General features: G+C 45.3%; 1 long non-coding RNA gene across 1 annotated transcript in view; it reads right to left on the reverse strand.

Moving 5' to 3' along the window:
* LOC117358171 overlaps positions 1–15,685 on the reverse strand; it is a 56,663-nt gene extending 40,978 nt beyond the window's left edge. The window contains exons 1-2 of the long non-coding RNA XR_004538954.1: positions 15,589–15,685; positions 13,740–13,823 (exon numbers count right to left, since the gene is read on the reverse strand). This is a non-coding gene — a long non-coding RNA (uncharacterized LOC117358171). The remainder of the gene's footprint in view (positions 1–13,739; positions 13,824–15,588) is intronic.
* Positions 15,686–18,367: the final 2,682 nt, after the last annotated feature.

Genomic DNA, 18,367 nt, shown 5'->3' on the forward strand with positions numbered 1-18,367 from the left:
CAGGGGGGAAAGGGCGTAAACAGATGTCTGACCATGGGAGAGAGATGAGATGGTGCTCAGGAATGGAGGGGATGGGAAGACAGAGAGAGGAGATGGTGCACAGCAATAAGTGCGGCAGGAAAGAGATAGGAAGAAATGCTTTTTATGGATAATGGGAATAAAGGAGAAGAAAGAGGGAGGAGATGGTACACATGCATAAATGGGAAGGGAAGACATGAAAAAATAGATAGATTTTGAGAAGAAAACAGAAAAATGGAAGAAAGTTGAATGTTAAAAGTTAATGCTAAAGATGGATGTATAGCAGAAAGTGACGGAGAGAAAAACAGAAAATGGATAAGGTAGCCCTGGATACACAGTTAAAAGCACAGACAAAAGGAAGTGCAGCCAGAGACTAGGAAAATATGGTTTGAAAAACAAAATCACCAGACAACAAAGGTAGGGGAAATTATTTTATTTTCAATGTAGTGATTGAATTGTGTCTGTTTTGAGACTTTATATCTGCTGTCTATATTTTGCACTGTTTAGGAAGAAATGCATTTGTTTCTGTTTCTCTGGTGTACTGCATGCAGAGCCTGGCATCTTAGGGTTGTTTGTGTATATTAGTACTTTTAGTTTGTGGTCCTGTATTTGCATAGGGGTTATCTGTGTTCTGCATGTGTGACCAAGGCCTGGTGTTCTGGTAGGAATGAATGTTGAGAAACATACAATGTGCTTTGTGTAGTTTAATTTTGTGGTTAACCATTATGTGTTGTTAATAAGATTATATTGTGTGTATATATGAAAAATGAATGGAAAAATGTTATTACAATTAGTAACTATGGGGGTGGGGTATGGGGTGGAGATTGAGTAGGGTCTGGGGCGGAGCTTTCAGGCTCCCCCAAACAAAAAAGCATTTTGCTGCTTATGACATACCTAACCAGTTATATTCAGGCTTCACCCAAGCTTTGAAGAGAAACAGGAGAGGAACAAAAATGTTCTGGAGAAAACAGAAACAACAAAAAGCGGAGATGGCTGGGTGGGGGGGGGGGGGGGGGGATAATGATATTGCTGAAGCCACACTTTGATTATATATTTTATTGTTGACCTGATATGGCCATGCTTTAGCAAGTACTTGCATCAGGGGTCCTAGCATTACAATAACATTATAAATATAAAAACACAATCTGGCCAATATTCAAAGCATTATAAACAGGAAGGTGAGGCTCTTGCCTGCTTAAATCACCTCTGGACAACTGTCCCCTGATATTCAGCAACACTAAACTGGGCAGAGATTTTGAATATTGCTTGACTGCCCGTTATAAAAATAGGCAGATCAGGGGCAGTACAGGGGATGGCATAAGGGAGGAGCTCACAAAGCTCCTCCCATATAGCTAAGCAGGTGAATTTAGGACAGCTTAAAAGAGGTCATGACAGCCAATTTCTTAGGGAAGCCGTGAAGGGTAGAAGTGAGGGGCTTTGCTCCTGCCCCCAGTGACCCCCATGGACCACTAAGGATATCAAGTAAGCCTTGGGGGCCTACCTAGATGGCAGAGGGGTGGAGGGAAGAGGGCAGGGCAGCATTCCAGGGGGTGAGGGCACTTCTTCATGGCAGCTGTTTGGGGAGGGGAGAGGGAAGGAGGGGGCTTTAAAAGGCAAAAAAAAATTATGCAATTGCTGGCCAGTACCCATCTGTCTTATGTGGGCCCCACCTGAATATTGGCAGGAACCCGCAAAAACCCTGGTGGCCAGCATCAGCTACATTACCTCCCAATGTTACATACAAGTGCCCTGACATCACCCAGCACTGAATATTCGGGGCTAATCTAGCCAGCGAATGTCAGTATTTACATAAATGCTGACTCTCGCCAGCTGAATATCATCCAGAATGCATTCACAAACCTTAGACTCTCCTATCTAAAGGATAAAAAGCACAATAAGTAAATAATTAACAAATTATAAATTCACATTGGGACCGATTTTCAGAACACGGGAGGCAGATTGGCTACCTCCCACAGTTGGCAGCGAACCTGGAAAATTCAAGGCCGGGGCCTTAGCCAGCAACCGATAATGAATTTCTGGTCTATTTTTGAGCCACAGTTGACATGGCTGGCCAAACCAATACTCATTAGCTAACCAGCTAAGTCATAGTGGCCAAAGATAGACCTACTATTTAGGCAAAGTTATACATAGCCGGACAGCCAATGAATATTGGTGCCATATGCGCCAGCTCTGTGGGTGTTAGAGCACCCCCAATATATTTACAGCCATTGCCCAGAGTTGAAATCTTCCTATAGGGAAAGCAGGAAGTAAGGCTGTGTCTCCTCAGCTACTGCTCCCACCTCCCCCTGCAGGCTACTGCTCAGATATTCCTTAGCCAGCCAATAAGCTTTAAAGGAGGCACGACCATTGGCTTAGGAGACTCCATTGATCAGACTGTCTTTAGCCAGCCAATAGGCTGCAAGTGAGAGCAGGACTGAAGGTTGATGTCTCCTAAGCTATTGGTCCTACCTCCCCCTGTAGCTATTGGCTGGTTAAGTAACGGCTGTGCAATGGGCTCATATCAGGGAAGCAGAGGAGAACAGCAGGGAGGTCAGAGAGTCTTGCTGCCTTTGGTCTACCATAGAGATGAGGAGAAGTGCTGAGTAACATGACCATTTTTTTTTTTTTTCATCAAAATGGGACTTCTATTAATTTTCAGTCCCACCCCCAATCCCAGCTTAGCCCCACCCCAGCCCCGCACCCAATTTCTTCCATTCATTTTTCATGTATACACATGTATTAATTCATAATGATAAACATAAATTTTTAAAAAAACACAAAGCACACTGTACGCAGAGAAAATGTTAATTATCATTTATTATTGGGGTTTTAAAGATGTCAAGGCAGATGACTTTAAAATATGCAATGTCATCTCAGTAATTATAGAAAAATAGAAAATATAGTGCAAAATATAGACAGCAGATATAAATTCTCAGAACTGACACATTTTGATCACTAAATTGAAAATAAAATCATTTTTTTCTACCTTTGGTGTCTGGTGATTTCATGAGTCTCTGGTTGCACTTCCTTCTGACTGTGCATCCAATATTTCTTTCTTTCGCATCCAACATTTCTTTCATAATCCAGCTCCATTCCCTTTGGGTCCAGGTCTATCTCTCTCTTTTCCCTCTGTTACCCTCTCCAGATCCAGTGTCAGTTCTCCTTTGTACCTACCACCACCTTTGTTCCAGGTCTCCCTCTCTCTCCCTCCTCTGTTATGATCTTCCATCTCTCTGTTCTTCTTCAGGGTCTCTCCTACTCTGTCTGCACCTCACATAGTCCAACATCTGCCTCCTGTCTTTCCCCTTTGGTCCAGGTCTTTCTCCCTCTAGTCTTTCTTCTGCTTACAACCCCCACTTCTCTGCCTCTCTCTCTCCTTCCTCCCTCACTCTTTCCTATGTCCCCCTCACTTCCTTCTAGTCTTTGTCTCACCCCTCCCCCGAAGCCATCCAGCCTGCCTGCCTCTCTCCTTCCTTGCCTGCCACGCAGAAGCCAGCCTGCCTTTCTGTCTGCCTCCCTCCCTCCGAAGCCTGGCCTACTGCCGATTCTTCTGTTCCCCCCACCCAGTCCGCCTCGCTGCCCGCTGTTGCTTCTCACCCGCTGCTGCAGCAAAAACCACAGGAAAGGAAGGTCCAGGCACCGGCCCACAAGCCTTCTCCCCAATTGGCTGGCCAGGAACTTCCTCTCCGATGTCAGAATTGACATCGGGGAGAAGGCTTGTGGGCCGGTGCGTGGACCTTCCTTTCCTGTAGTTGCGGCGGTGGGCAGGAAAGCAGGGAGAGAGCCCATTCTCCGCGATTGCCTGTCCTGTTGTCCCCAATCACAGCTTTGGAATGCCATCTCTGAAAACGGGACATTTCGGCGTTCTGAAGCTGTGCGTGGGGACAACGGGGCAGGGGATATAAAAACAGGACTAATGGTCACATTAGTGCTGAGGGCTAGGAATGAAGAAGTGATAGAGAAGCAGGGAAAGGAAAAAGTGCAGTCACTAATAGGTTGTGAGAGGAAAAGAGGCTGTGGGAGGAGATATGGACTGTGAAAGGGATAACAGAGCTGAAATGAATGCAAGCTGGAGGAGGGGGACATGGGCTGTAATGCAAAAAGAAGTAGGTGAGGGATGAGCGGAAGAAAGAAAATATGAGAACAGAGAGAGAAACTGTGTGGGATTCAAAGAGTAGGGGACGGATGGGGAGATAGGCTGTGAAAAGGTTTCTTTGCAAAGAGGATCAGGTTGGAAGGAAGAAGTTCTAAGGGGTGAAGAGAGGTGGCAGGAGAGGTGAGACTAGGGTTACCATATGGCTCCAGAAAATAGAGGATAGATTGCTTTCAGTGGAAGTAAAACCTGGATATCTCAATCCGTCCTCTTTTTTTCTAGAGTCATATGGTTTCTAGAGCAGTGGTTCCCAACCCTGTCCTTGGGGACCACCAGGCCAATCGGGTTTTCAGGCTAGCCCTAATGAATATGCATGAGAGAGATTTGCATATAATGGAAGTGACAGGCATGCAAATCTGCTCCATGCATATTCATTAGGGCTATCCTGAAATCCCGATTGGCCTGGTGGTCCTCCAGGACAGGGTTGGGAACCACTGTTCTAGAGTCATATGGTAACCCTAGGTGAGACTAGGAAGAAAAAAAATATAAGAACAAGCAACAGCAAGATCATATTGTAGATTTTTGTGCTCCTGGTTCAAATCAATCAGCTGCATCCAACAAATGAGCGAGCCCATGAGTCACTGAGTGGGAGATACAATATTACTAATTGTGTTGGTAAGTTTTGAGTAGCTGCTGGTACATAAGAACATAAGAATTGCCGCTGCTGGGTCAGACCAGTGGTCCATCATTCCCAGCAGTCTGCTCACGCGGCAGCCTTCTGGTCAAAGACCATCACCCTAACTGAGACTACCAGAGCACGTTCTTGTTCAGCAGGAACTTGTCTAACTTTGTCTTGAATCCTTGGAGGGTGTTTTCCCCTATAACAGCCTCCGGAAGAGCATTCCAGCTTTCTACCACTCTCTGGGTGAAGAAGAACTTCCTTAGGTTTGTACGGAATATATCTCCTTTCAACTTTAGAGAATGCCCTCTCTTTTTCCCTACCTTGGAGAGGATGAACAACCTGTCATTATCTACTAAGTCTATCCCCTTCAGTACCTTGAATGTTTTGATCATATCCCCTCCCAATCTCCTCTGTTCGAGGGAGAAGAGGCCCAGTTTCTCTAATCTTTCGCTGTACGGCAGCCCCTCCAACCCCTTAACCACGAGACTACAACATCTCTGTTGTAGTCTCTTGAGACCACAGGAACTCACAGCACTGCTCTGCACAGGGCAGGAGTGTAGGAAGATTGCTCCTGCCCCGCATCACCACTAGACCACCAAGTAAGGTTCATGCTCCTGGGGTGGCTGCTCACCTCCTCTGCCTCGGATCGCCTCCTCCTCCTCCTCCGATTGTCTTCCTCCTCTTCTGATCACCCCCTCCGCCTCCGATCGCCTCCTCCTCTTCCGATTGTCTTCCTTCTCCTCTGATCACCCCCCTCCGCCTCCAATCGCCTCCTCCTCCTCCGATAGCCTCCCTCCTTGCCTCGATCCAAGTCCCGGGGCCGTTTTTTTTCAATGCAGGCTGTCAACGAATGATTCTCAGGGTGGGGGGAGCCTGGGGAAAACCCCCTCAAATAGTCGAAACCATGAACGTTGAAACCGCGAATAGGGAGGGGAAGTGTAATCCTATTATAACGTACTTTAAGGGACATGGCAAAACAGTCCATTATATCCAGAGTTGCAGTCTAATACTCTACTCCATGGGTGTCAAAGACTCTCCTCAAGGGCCGCAATCCAGGTTTTCAGGATTTTCCCAATGAATATGCAGGAGATCTCTTTGCATGCACTGCTTTCATTGTATGCTAATAGATCTCATGCATATTCATTGGGGAAATCCTGAAAACCTGACTGGATTGCGGCCCTCGAGGAGGGACTTTGACACTCCTATTCTAAAGTATTGCTTACTGCATCCCTCCAGCTGCCAGCGTTGTCTGCTGACACACAGCGTGCCTGGTGATGAACAGCCACATAGACCAATCAGTGTTTCCTGCTGTTACGCCAGGCCTATTTTTAGAGCATGACATATCTGCACTGGATATCACCAGCACACAGAGCCTGCATGTCCGTTATAGCCGAACAAAACCACAGCTAAAAGCGGCTCTGGGGACCAAATTATTTGTCTGTTATATGCAAGTCCGCTATATGTGGTGTTTTTCTGCGTGTTCGTAAAGGCACACGGCCGGGACCAGCGGACCTGTCCACTATAGATGATGTTCCATTATAAGTGAGCCCATTATAACAGGATTATACTGTATCTGCTCTTTTCCTCCATCCTTGCAGTCACTGGGAGTAGATAAGGTATTTAATTAGAAGGATCGGAAAAGGGGAGAAGGCTGTGGAAGGATAGAATACCATGAACTGAAAATTTCCCTTTTAAAACATACTTTCTCTTGGCAGTTCTGAAATTGAGAGGATTATGGTCAGGGATTGAATTGAGGGAGAATGGAGAGCAGCACTAGTCACACTCCTCATAAAAATGAAACATATTTTCCCCCATTACATGCCACAAGAGGCAGAAATAGTGGTGGCATTAGGCTCTGTGAACCCAAAGAAGTAGCACAGCAGATACAGCAGGAAGAATGACAGGAGACCATTGACAGTATTGGGGGACAAGGGATATGCTGTCTCACAAACTATGTATTTCCTGGTTTGGCTCCCTAGCTTTCTTCTATCTTAATTGCTGAATCCTTGTTCTGAAGGAACTAAAACAAGAAATAGCGGGCACAATCCAGCATGTTTGCAACCTATCCTTGAAAACTGGAGAGGTACCAGAGGACTGGAAACTGGCGAATGTCACACCTATCTTCAAGAAGGGATCGAGGGGTGACCCCGGCAACTACAGGCCGGTGAGCCTGACTTCAATTATAGGGAAGATGGTGGAAGCTATGATCAAGGATGGTATTTGCGAGCACATCGAGAGAAATGGCCTACTGAGAACAAGCCAGCACGGATTCTGTAAGGGAAGGTCATGCTTAACGAACCTTTAGTACTTCTTTGAGGGAATAAGCAGTCGGGTGGACAATGGGGAACCCATAGACATCATTTACCTCGATTTTCAAAAGGCTTTCGACAAGGTGCCACATGAAAGGCTGCTTAGGAAGCTGTGGAACCACGGGGTGGGAGGGGATGTGCACAGATGGATTAAGCACTGGTTGTCGGGTAGACTGCAGAGGGTCGGAGTAAAGGGACAATATTCTGACTGGCGGGGAGTCACGAGCGGTGTACCACAGGGATCGGTGCTGGGGCCGTTACTCTTCAACATATTTATCAATGACCTGGAAAAGGAGGCAAAGTGCGAAGTTATAAAATTTGCAGACGATACCAAACTGTGCGGCAGTGTTAGATCCAGGGAGGAGTGTGAGGACCTGCAAAGGGATCTGGACAAGCTGGAAGACTGGGCAAACAAATGGCAAATGCGCTTTAATGTGGAAAAATGCAAGGTCATGCATATAGGGAAAAAGAACCCGTTGTTCAACTACAAATTGGGGGGGGACATTGCTGGGAGACAGCAGTCTAGAGAGAGACTTGGGTGTGCTGGTGGATGCATCACTGAAGCCATCTGCGCAGTGCGCAGCAGCCTCGATAAAAGCCAACAGGATGCTGGGCATCATAAAGAGGGGCATAACAACCAGGACGCGGGAAGTCATCATGCCATTGTATCGAGCGATGGTGCGTCCACATCTGGAATACTGCGTTCAGTATTGGTCGCCACACCTCAAGAAGGACATGGCGGTACTTGAGAGAGTCCAAAGGAGAGCAACGAAACTGGTAAAAGGGCTGGAACACTACCCATACGCCGAGAGGTTGGATAGGCTGGGGCTCTTCTCTCTGGAAAAGAGGAGGCTCAGGGGAGATATGATAGAGACCTTCAAGATCATGAGGGGCATAGAGAGGGTGGATAGGGACAGATTCTTCAGACTGAAGGGGACAACAGGTACGAGGAGGCATTCGGAGAAACTGAAGGGAGATAGGTTCAAAACAAATGCAAGGAAGTTTTTTTTCACCCAAAGGGTCGTGGACACTTGGAATACGCTACCGAAGGAAGTGATCAGGCAGAGTACAGTACAGGGATTCAAACAGGGATTGGACGGATTCCTGAGGGATAAAGGGATCGTGGGATACTGAGAGAGGTGCTGGGATGTAATACAAGTATAGAAAGCTAACCAGGTAATAAGTATGAAAACCCAACCAAGTCGTGAATGTGCAAGACCGGAGGGTTAGGACTTCGATGGGAAGATAGGACTTCAATGGGAAACCAAGGTGGCAAGGGGGCCCCTTCTGGTTATTCAGACAGGTCGTGACCTGTTTGGGCCGCCGCGGGAGCGGACTGCTGGGCAGGATGGACCTATGGTCTGACCCGGAGGAGGCACTGCTTATGTTCTTATGTTTATGTTCTTGTGCCCCTCTCAGTGGTGTACCAAGGGGGAGGTGGGGGGTGGGGCGGTCTGTCCCTTGTGCACGCTCCAAGGGAGGGCAGTCCGCCCCGGGTATACGCTCCAAGAGGGTGCACAGTTGGGTCCAGAACCTCCTGTGCTGCTCTAAACGGCACCTCAGCGCAACTGCTGTACTTATTCTGGAGCAGAGTCAGCAGCCGCGCTGAAGTGCAGGAAGATCCCACGATGATGCTTCTGCTCCGGAAGAGGTAAGTGATGTTGGAGGGGGGTGGACCAGCAGCTGCAGTCATCGCGGGACCTTGCCACAACTCCGTGCGTCTGCCAGCCCACCCCCCTCCGACGTCACTTACCTCTTCCGAAGCAGAAGCATCAGAAGCAGTCATCACGGGACCTTGCTGATTTGGATGGAGAGAGAAAGGAGCATAGCAGGGTGGTGGAAGGAGAGAAAGGGGGTCAAGGTGATATGGAAGCATGGTGAAGGGTGAGAAAAGGGTCAGGGTGGTGAAGGAAGAGAAAGGGCATCAGGGTGGTATGGAAGGGTGGTGAAGGGTAAAAAAGGGGGTCAGGGTGATATGGAAGGGTTGCGAAGGGGAAGAAAAGGGGTCAGGGTAGTATGGAAGGGTGTAGAGGGTGAGAAAGGGGTCAGGGTGGTATGGAAGGGTGGTGGAGGGAGAGAAAGGGGGCAGTTGCTGAGGAATTTGTGTGCAGGGAAAGGGGAAAGAGACATAAGGGGAAGGATACTGCATGGAATTGGGTGGGAGGGAAAGAAAGGGGGCAGATGCTGATGGAAGTGGGGGGAAGGGAGAGGAGAGAGTGAAATGCAACACCATGGGGGTGTGGGAGGATGAGGAGGTCTTAGAAATATGTGGGTATTTGTTTCCCAACCCATGTGTCCTAAACCTATACCTGATTTTATTTCTGGTTTTATTTTTTTATTATTGTAATTAAGCAACCTCCCTTCCTAATGTTCTATTGTTAATTAGTAGTGTATGTCATGTAGGTGGATTTTATTATTTTATTTAATTTTTAACTGATGTAAATCGCATTGAAATTGGATTATGCGAACAAATCAAAGAAATCTATTTAAACTTGAAACTTGAGAGGAGAGAAATGTCCGGGGCGGGGTACTTGGAGAGGAAGGGACTTGGGATTTCTGATTGACAAGTCGATGAAGCCGTCCACGCAAAGTGCGGCGGTGGGCAAAAAGGGCAAACAGAATGCTAGAAATGATAAAGAAGGGGATCACGAACAGATCAGAGAAGGTTATCATGCCGCTTGTACCGGGCCATGGGGCACCTTCCCTGGAGTACTGCGTCCAGCACTGGTCGCCGTACATGAAGAAGGACACGGTACTACTCGAAAGGGTCCAGAGAAGAGCGACTAAGATGGTTAAGGGGTTGGAGGAGCTGTCGTACAGCGAAAGATTAGAGAAACTGGGCCTCTTCTCCCTCGAACAGAGGAGATTGAGAGGGGACATGATTGAAACATTCAAGGTACTGAAGGGGATAGACTTAGTAGATTAGGACAGGTTGTTCACCCTCTCCAAAGTAGGGAGAACGAGAGTGCACTCTCTAAAGTTGAAAGGGGACAGATTCCGTACAAATGTAAGGAAGTTCTTCACTCAGAGAGTGGTAGAAAGCTGGAACGCTCCTCCGGAGGCTGTTATAGGGGAAAACACCCTCCAGGGATTCAAGACAAAGTTAGACAAGTTCCTGCTGAACAAGAACATGCTCTGGTAGGGCTAGTCTCAGTTAGGGTGTTGGTCTTTGACCAGAGGACCGCAGCGTGAGTGGACTGCTGGGCATGATGGACCACTGGTCTGATCCAGCAGCAGCAATTCTTATGTTCTTATGTAGATGCCAGACCAATGGGGGTGAAGAGAGAGATGGAAGGGGGAGGCATAAAGTTTCTGGAAGGGGCATAGAAGGACAGAAGATGCCATATAGAAGGGGCAGAGAAAGGGTAGACAGTGGATGAAAGGAAGAGAGTGACAAGAAGATGAGGAAAGCAGAAACCAGAGAAGACAAGGTAGAAAAATATTCTGGGGGTTTTGGTTTTGGTTTTGTTTTTTTTGCTTTAGGGGAGATGCTGTTTCTGTGGTGTTGCATTGTATGCAGAGTCCAGCTTCTTGTTGCTTCAGTTTAACTTTTGACTACATTTCTATTTTATCTCCCCATTTACAAAACTGTAGAGCGTTTTTTAACATTGGCCGTGGTGGTAACAGCTCTGATGCTCAGAATTCTATGAGCATCTGAGCAGTTAAAAACCACACTACAGTTTGTAAAAAGGGGGAGGGGTTAGTTTGTGATTACATATTTCATACTAGGCAAAGGTGTTTTCTGTGTTCTGTGTGTTTGAAAAGACATGGTTTTCTGTTAGGATTGACTGCAGGATTGATCTGTACTAGTCTGGCTTGTTTGGTTTTACAATGCAATATGTAAGATGCTGCCTTTTCCTAGGTACATTCTTGTATGATGTGTGTATTGTTACTAAAAATCATGTTTTTCATACAGATGGGGGTGTCAAAAAATTATGGGTCCCGGGTGTTACATATGCTAGGTACTAATGACCCAGATATCATGAAAACACAATATGTAAAAGGATAAACACTTTCAATAATGATTGTGGTAATGTCCAATGATATGAAATGAGAACAGCAAAGGCTATAGACTCAATCAAAAAATAAAGGAAAAGCCTCAGAAAGGGCCCTCCCACCTCCACCAGAATGGTTTTTAAAGAAGTGGTCGAGCGGTCACCTCATTGGCAAAAAACCTTCAATATGTGTTAAAGCCTTATGCTGTGCTGTGCTTCGCTAATGAAAATTAAATGATAGAAGAAAATTTTCAACTTATCTTCGCTGATCGGTACACCTGATCAGCAAAGATAAGTTGAATGGCCCATGCTGCTCCCGACGCGCATTGAGTTCCTATGAGCGTCTGGAGCAGTGCAGCCATTCAGCGCGGCTCCCCGCACTAGAAACTGTTATCGCAGTTTGGTAGAAGAGGGGGATAGTTTCTGTTCTAATCTCATGTGCAATTTATCTTTTTAACTGAGTCAAGCCCTCCTGTTGGAATGAATCGGTATATAAAATCAAAGATTAGATTAGATGGTCACAGATACATATGAGTAGTGGTTTGCATACAAGGAGTTAAGAATATAAGTAGGAGAAGGGTTTTGGCTAGAGCCATAAGAATGGCAAAAGCTGTATTGTTCTGTTACAGGATACATGTTAATACATCCACTCAGATTGCAGCTGATTGTAGCATTAGTAGCTACTACGGGGGTTTCAATAGTTGAGATTATTGGTCTGAGGGAGTTAAGTGAATGAGTGGATCAATTGAGGGGTTTGGGTACGAAGTGTGAGTACGAAGTGTGAGTACGAAGTGTGAGTACGAAGTGTGAGTTTGGGTACGAAGTGTGAGTATGAACTTCTGCTGGCTTTTTCTTGTAACAGCGAGGGACCAGGTGAGAATGTCAGGCAGTTTTCTCCTTGTGATCGTAGAGGTGTATAGGTTGGGAGCTTGTCTTGCATGTATCCCGGGATCATGTTATGGAAGGATTTGTAGGCCAAGGTTAAGGTTTTGAATATGCAGTGTTTGTTTATGTGTAGTCAGTGCACTGAGGCCAATGCAGGGGTGATGTGGTTCTGAATGCTGAGGTTTTTTTAGATGACGTACCGCTGCATTTTGTATGCATTGTAGACGTTGATGGTTTTTTTTTGGATAGTCCTACAAACAGTGCATTACAATAGCTCATATGTGATATGACTAGGCATAGAGGAGTTGTGCAAACCTACTTCAGAGAAGTATGCTCAGATTTCCTGAGTTGTCAAAGATAGTAGAATGAGGTTGAGGCAACCTGGAAGACTGGTCAGAAAGCGAGAGGTTGGTGTCAAGTATCACTCCAAGACTACGAACTTTGTCTTTGAGTATTAGTGAGGTCCGTGTCCCCAGGAGAGTGAAGGTCATGGATAGTTTTTCACTGCGTATCCAGAGTAATTTGGTTTGGATGTATTCAGCTGAAGTTGTTTACAGTCATCCATTTTCTGATTTCTGTTAGCAGCTGAGTTTTATGATTTTGATTTTTCCTAATGGAAGGTACAATCAGCAAAGGAGTGAATTTGGAACTTCATGGCTATGTCAAGGATAAGTCTGATATATAGATTGAATAGCAACGGGGAGAGTAGGGCTTCTTGTGGAATGCCATAGTTGAGTGGTTTAGGTTTCAATAGGGTTGACTCTAATTATATTTGTTGCGATCTTTGATGTAGGAAGGAGGAGAACCATTGAAGAGCCAGGTTGTTGATTCCAATTTCAGTCAATCTGTTCAGGAGAAGAGGATGGTCAGTGGTATCGAATGCAGCACTTAGATCTAGTAGGACTAGGAGGGCATCTTTGCTTTTATCTAAGTGTTTCTGTGCTCGTTGCATTATGACGTCAAAAATTGTATTCTTCCAATGTACGATAGTGGCACCTGTTCCAAGGGCATGAGAGATTTTTTAAAGAAAGACTTATTATTGGGTATAAAAGCTCTTCTGTTTTGCTGGTTGGATAATACTCCACCCTCTTTGGAATGGCAGAAGGTAGTGGTGCTTATACAACATGTCCAGAAGTAGTGACGGATAATCACAGATTTGGACTCTCTTGGTGGGAAATGATTCCAAAGCATATGGGAACCTTTTTGCAATTTCTTAACACCTACTGCGCAAAGCCGCTTGTTAAATTTGTGACTATATATTGCTTTCTGTTTTAGACCTTGATTACACATAGCTGGACAATGCTGAAAATGGGGTTTTGGGCAGAGGGAGGGAAGCATGGGAAGGGGAAAAAATGAGAAATTGCTATATATTATTTGCCAACACATATGTCTTGCAGTTATACTTGGATTTATTGTAACTTCTGGAGCTGTTGGATTCAATAAAGATATGTTTTTTAAAATTGTATAACCAGACTGTGGCTCCCGTGACATCCTTATCTCCCTGATCATTTCCCCTTTTTGCTACTTCCACCCAAGCTTTGCCAAACACACATTGCCCCGTAACTAATTGAACAGTGCCATGGTGGTCACTGCTGATATTCAGTGGTTAAATACTGCAGAATTTCAGCAGCCATCCATACATTTAAACAGTGTAGTTTAAGTGGGCAGAAGATTCTTCTGCCTCCTTAGCCAAACTGAATATCAACCCCAAAGTAACTTTCCAAGTGATGCAAGGGCAGTAGAGGATTTGAACTTACATTTCAGATACATTTCAGATATTCAGATAGGTTACAGCATTGCCTCCATTCCAATGAAGTGGTTACCCTCCTAGCGTGTGAATTCTGAAGTTTAAAAGAAAGATGGTATCAGAAGACAGAATATAATTGGTCAGTATAAATACAACATCCTTGTGAGGGCAAGAGAGCTTGGCCTAGTCACTCAGTGATATGCTGACACACTAACCTACAAATACTAGAACAGAGCTAAGAATTTAATCTGCCTTAGCAAGTACTGGGAAGCAGATGTCCCATTTCAGAGCTGGTCTGTTTACTTAGGAAACCAGCATAGAACTGTCATGTGCTGAGATTAGAGAAATTTTCAAAGTTGTCGGAATCTTAAAATAGTGATTGTGTGATTTAATGTATAATACTCATGAAGCCAATTTGCAACTGCATATGTACTTATAACATATCAAACCCTAATGAATGCCAAACTGGGATGAGTAAACTCAGAATGATGGCTTCCTGATAAGAGATGGATGGATAACAGTAAAGGGGGAAAGACTGTCTATCAGAATTATTTTTGTTAACGAGAATAATAATCAGAATAACATTTTTGAGTCATTAGTTCTTGAAAATTAGAACAAAAATATTTTTTTCATAATAATAATTGGATAAGAATTTTTTTTAAAAAAAAGTATTGATCTTAATAGAATAAGAACTATAATTAATAATTTCCGTTAATGAAAATTTCTTGACGTAGAATGAAAATTATAAGTAATGTAGATTGTGCTTTCCATCCCTCCTATCTGTGCTGGTGGTATACACTTAGGGCTCCTTTTACTAAGCTGCGATAGTGGTTTTTGCATGCACTAGACGCTAACGCCTCCATTGAGCTGGTGTTACTTTTTGGTGCGTAGCGCGGAGTTAGCATGCGGGGCAATGTAGCGCGACACTAAAAACGCTAGCACACTTAGTAAAAGGAGCCCTTAGAGATACCTACAGAGGTCCCAATCCCTGGCAGTTGAAGATGATGCTGAAAATGGTGCTCTTCATTGAAGCTCTGCAGTCTGCTGTGTCTACAGACGCCAGCAACCACACATGTTCGGTTTCCAGCACGTGTGCAAAAACCCTGCCCCTAATTTCTGCCAACACCCATATCTGCTTGTTGTTCGCGCATGCACTGAAAACTCAACATGTGTGGTTGCCAATATTAGTGATTTCAGGGAGATGCAGTGGAGAGCAATATTTTCAGTGTCCTCCTCAGCTGGCAGGGCTTGGGATCCTGCTAGCAAGTACAGCTGAGCAAAGAGCTGATGAGTGTGGATCATATATCTCAGCCCTGGAAAAAATGCCCTAAATTAAGTGCTTGTGATATTCTGAGGGCTGTTCTGTTTGTAATTGTGTCTCTTTTTCTCACCATAAAAAAAGCAAGAATTGAAATTATTTGTTGAAGATTGAATAAAAACTAAAAATTAACATTGTTGACAGAACTAGAATTAAAATTACATGTTTTGACCATGAATAAAAAGCAGAACTAAAATTTTTATCCAAACTGAAATATCCCTGCTGTCTGAGGGTTTCCTAGAGAGAGCTAGTCAATGGAAAGGACAGACGGTGTGTATAATGGTATAATGGTTACCTGGTACAAACTAGATGAGAAGAAGCATAAGATGGAGAACAAATGAGCAGAGCTAACCCTACCATTAGGCAAGACTAGTCTGTCACCTAGGGTGGCAGCTTCTGTGGGGTCAACAAGGAGGAACAGCAATCAAAATAAAACCATAAATCCTGACAACTACACAAACTCAAAAGCATCAAAGCATGGTTTTACCTTCAGAAAGGATGAGTAACTTTTAAATAACCCTTTGCAAAATTTATGCCTTACCTACTCAAGGGTGTAGGTTAAGGATCATCTTTCTCCAGAGTTTGCCAAGAATTAGACACTAGACCAGCATGCCTCTTCACCTAAAACATCTTTGTTCCCAAGAACTGCAAGCTATGCTCCTTTGTGATGGGAGTCTATTAACCAGCTCCCCCTTTTAGTTCATGGTGAGGTCCCTCTTGACCCCCCCCCCCAAAATGACTCCTAATGGCTGGAAGGGTCCAAGCTGAAGCTCCGCTCCCTGTCAGGAGTCCAGTCCCAGTCTTTAAGAGTCTTTTCTCTATTTAAATAAACCTTTTTCTCTGTAATCCAATTGTATGCAAATTAGGATGCAAATCATTTAATCAAATTCTATGTAAATGTCATCCAGTCTCCTATGCTATTGGGGAAAGCAACACTAGGGAAATAGGGGTAGCCTATTCCCTAATACCACCCACCGAGTCTTCCACAATGTCTAATCCACCCCATAAGAAACTAGGTTGATCCGAATATTCCCTGCTTAATCTCAGTTATCTATCATCTGTCCCTTGGGAAAACCTTGGGAGAGTTAAGCTCTGGTGTACCCCTCCCTCGAGAAAGTACTTTCTCACATCCATTTACCTGGGTATATGACTTCTCGAAATTGTCCCTCATTATTTGTGTATGTGATATTTAAGCATGATATCTTGGGGCACAGATTGGGACCTAAATTTAATTGAAGGCTGAAGTATCACCTAGGACACTCAGGCCCAGATTCTGTAAAGGATGACTGGGACAGGCATCCTATACAGAATTAGGCTTACACCCGCCCAAAATAAACCCGATTCTGTAACCGATGTCCATGTTACAGACGCTGGTTACAGAACCGGGTTATTGTTGACGCGGCTTCTATACTTATTGCGGCAAGAGATCTCCCTGCCACGATAAGTATAGCAACTGCAGCTGTGGCCACCAGTCCCCCCCCCCCAGTGATCGCAGCAGGAAGGAGCCCAACCTCTCCTTCTGGACCCCCCCCCCCCCGATGAAACCCCCCCACCCCAAAGATTGTGGGCAGGAGAGTGTGCAACCCCTTCTTCCAGACACCCCCATGACAACCCCCCCCCCCACCCTGAAGATCGCCGACAGGAGGGTGCTCATCCCCTCCTGTATGTACCTAAGGCCCTGCCCATAGGAGAAGCCTTAGGCGGCTGGGCCAATCAGGCCTTAGGCTCCTCTGGGATGGGCCGGAGAGGGGTGGGCCTGCCTTATTTTGACTGAAGCTGGCCTGCCAGCCGGACGGTGGGAGGACCCATCTGGCAGGCCAGCTTTCAAGGTGAGTCCAGGGGTGTTCTGGGGAGGGGGGTGGGGGGTTTAGTTGGGGGTTTCTGGGGAGGGGGGTTAGTTGGGGAGGTCCAGAGAGGAGGGTTTCATTGGGGAGGCCCAGCAGGAGGAGTTGGGCACCCTCCTGCCAGCGATCTTTGAAGTGCAGTGTTTTGTTGGGGGAGTCCGGCAGGAGGGGTTGGCACCCTCCTGCCAGCAATCTTTGGGGTGGGGGGGTGGGGTCTTCGGGCAGGAAGGGTTGAGCTCTCTCTTGCCGCGATTGTTCGGGAGGTGGGGGGGACTGACGGCCGCTATACTTATCGCAGCAGGGAGATCTCTTGCTGCAATAAGTGTTGCGGCTGCGTCTACTTACATTGTACACATCTCCCACTGGCCTAGGGAGATGCGTACGGCCGCCTAGGTTCGCCTAGGCCTAGGTGTGCTTAGGCAGGCTTGTGGGCCTCACTAGGCTCCCAGAGGCGCCTTCAATATAGGCGGCCTGCCTGGGGAGCATTAAAAAAAAAAAAAACGTATGTCCCAATTGGCTGGTTAGATAGCTGTAGGATGCCTAATGATGGCTATCTGGAAAGTAGGCGTAGTTAGTGGCGGAGAATAGGCATGGTAGACTTAGGTGTCGCTAGGCGTTTGAAATAGGCGCCAAGTTTCACGTGGCCTAATATACTGATACCCAACCCTCACCCTACAATGAGAGTCTTACTGGGGTACGATTTTTATTATCGGTCCAAAAAACCTTATTAATTTTTTAATTTTTAACTATTTTATTCATTTAATTTATTAATTGCAAAAATCAAGTGAATTTTATCACCAAGATTAAAAACTATATCCACATATTCATGGAAATCAAAAAAGGCACGTAACTTATAGTGGTGCAGGGCAAAAAGGCCCAAAGAGATCCTTATTGGAATCTGCTATGTAGTCCTTTTATAAGTCCAACGGCGGCTCAACTGTTTCACAAATTTACTGCTTCATCAGGGACAGATTATGAAAATCATAGAATATGTAGATTTCCAACTGCTATCTTGCAGTCTTCAGTAATTTAACATTTCCATATGGAGCAGGATCCTACATGCTTCATTTTCTTCCGAAAAGGATTGGGTGTTTGAGGTCCTTTTCCTTGTTTTTTGATAAATATTAAATACCAGTAGTTCATGATCTGTCTCTCTTTTTTTGAGTGATATTTTTGTTTAATTGAGGAAGTCATTTTTGCTCTTCTCTCTGTTGTCCTTCTAATATACTGATAGCTACCTTTTGGACCCCTATCAATGCCTAAGTCTGCTTATCTGCCGCTAGGTGTGATTCTATAACAGTGTCGAGAGGTTGATTGACAACCACGTGGAGCAGCGTTACAAGTTAGGCGCCCCATTTATTGATAGAATACTTCTCTCAGATACACCTTCTAGATCACTGCGCTCCAGCTATCAAAACCTCCTTGCAGTTCTCTCTTTGCATCATATTATATATGACGCTACCCATAAATCTGTCC

The sequence above is a fragment of the Geotrypetes seraphini genome, chromosome 3, assembly GCF_902459505.1.
Source record: "Geotrypetes seraphini chromosome 3, aGeoSer1.1, whole genome shotgun sequence".
NCBI lineage: Eukaryota > Metazoa > Chordata > Amphibia > Gymnophiona > Dermophiidae > Geotrypetes > Geotrypetes seraphini.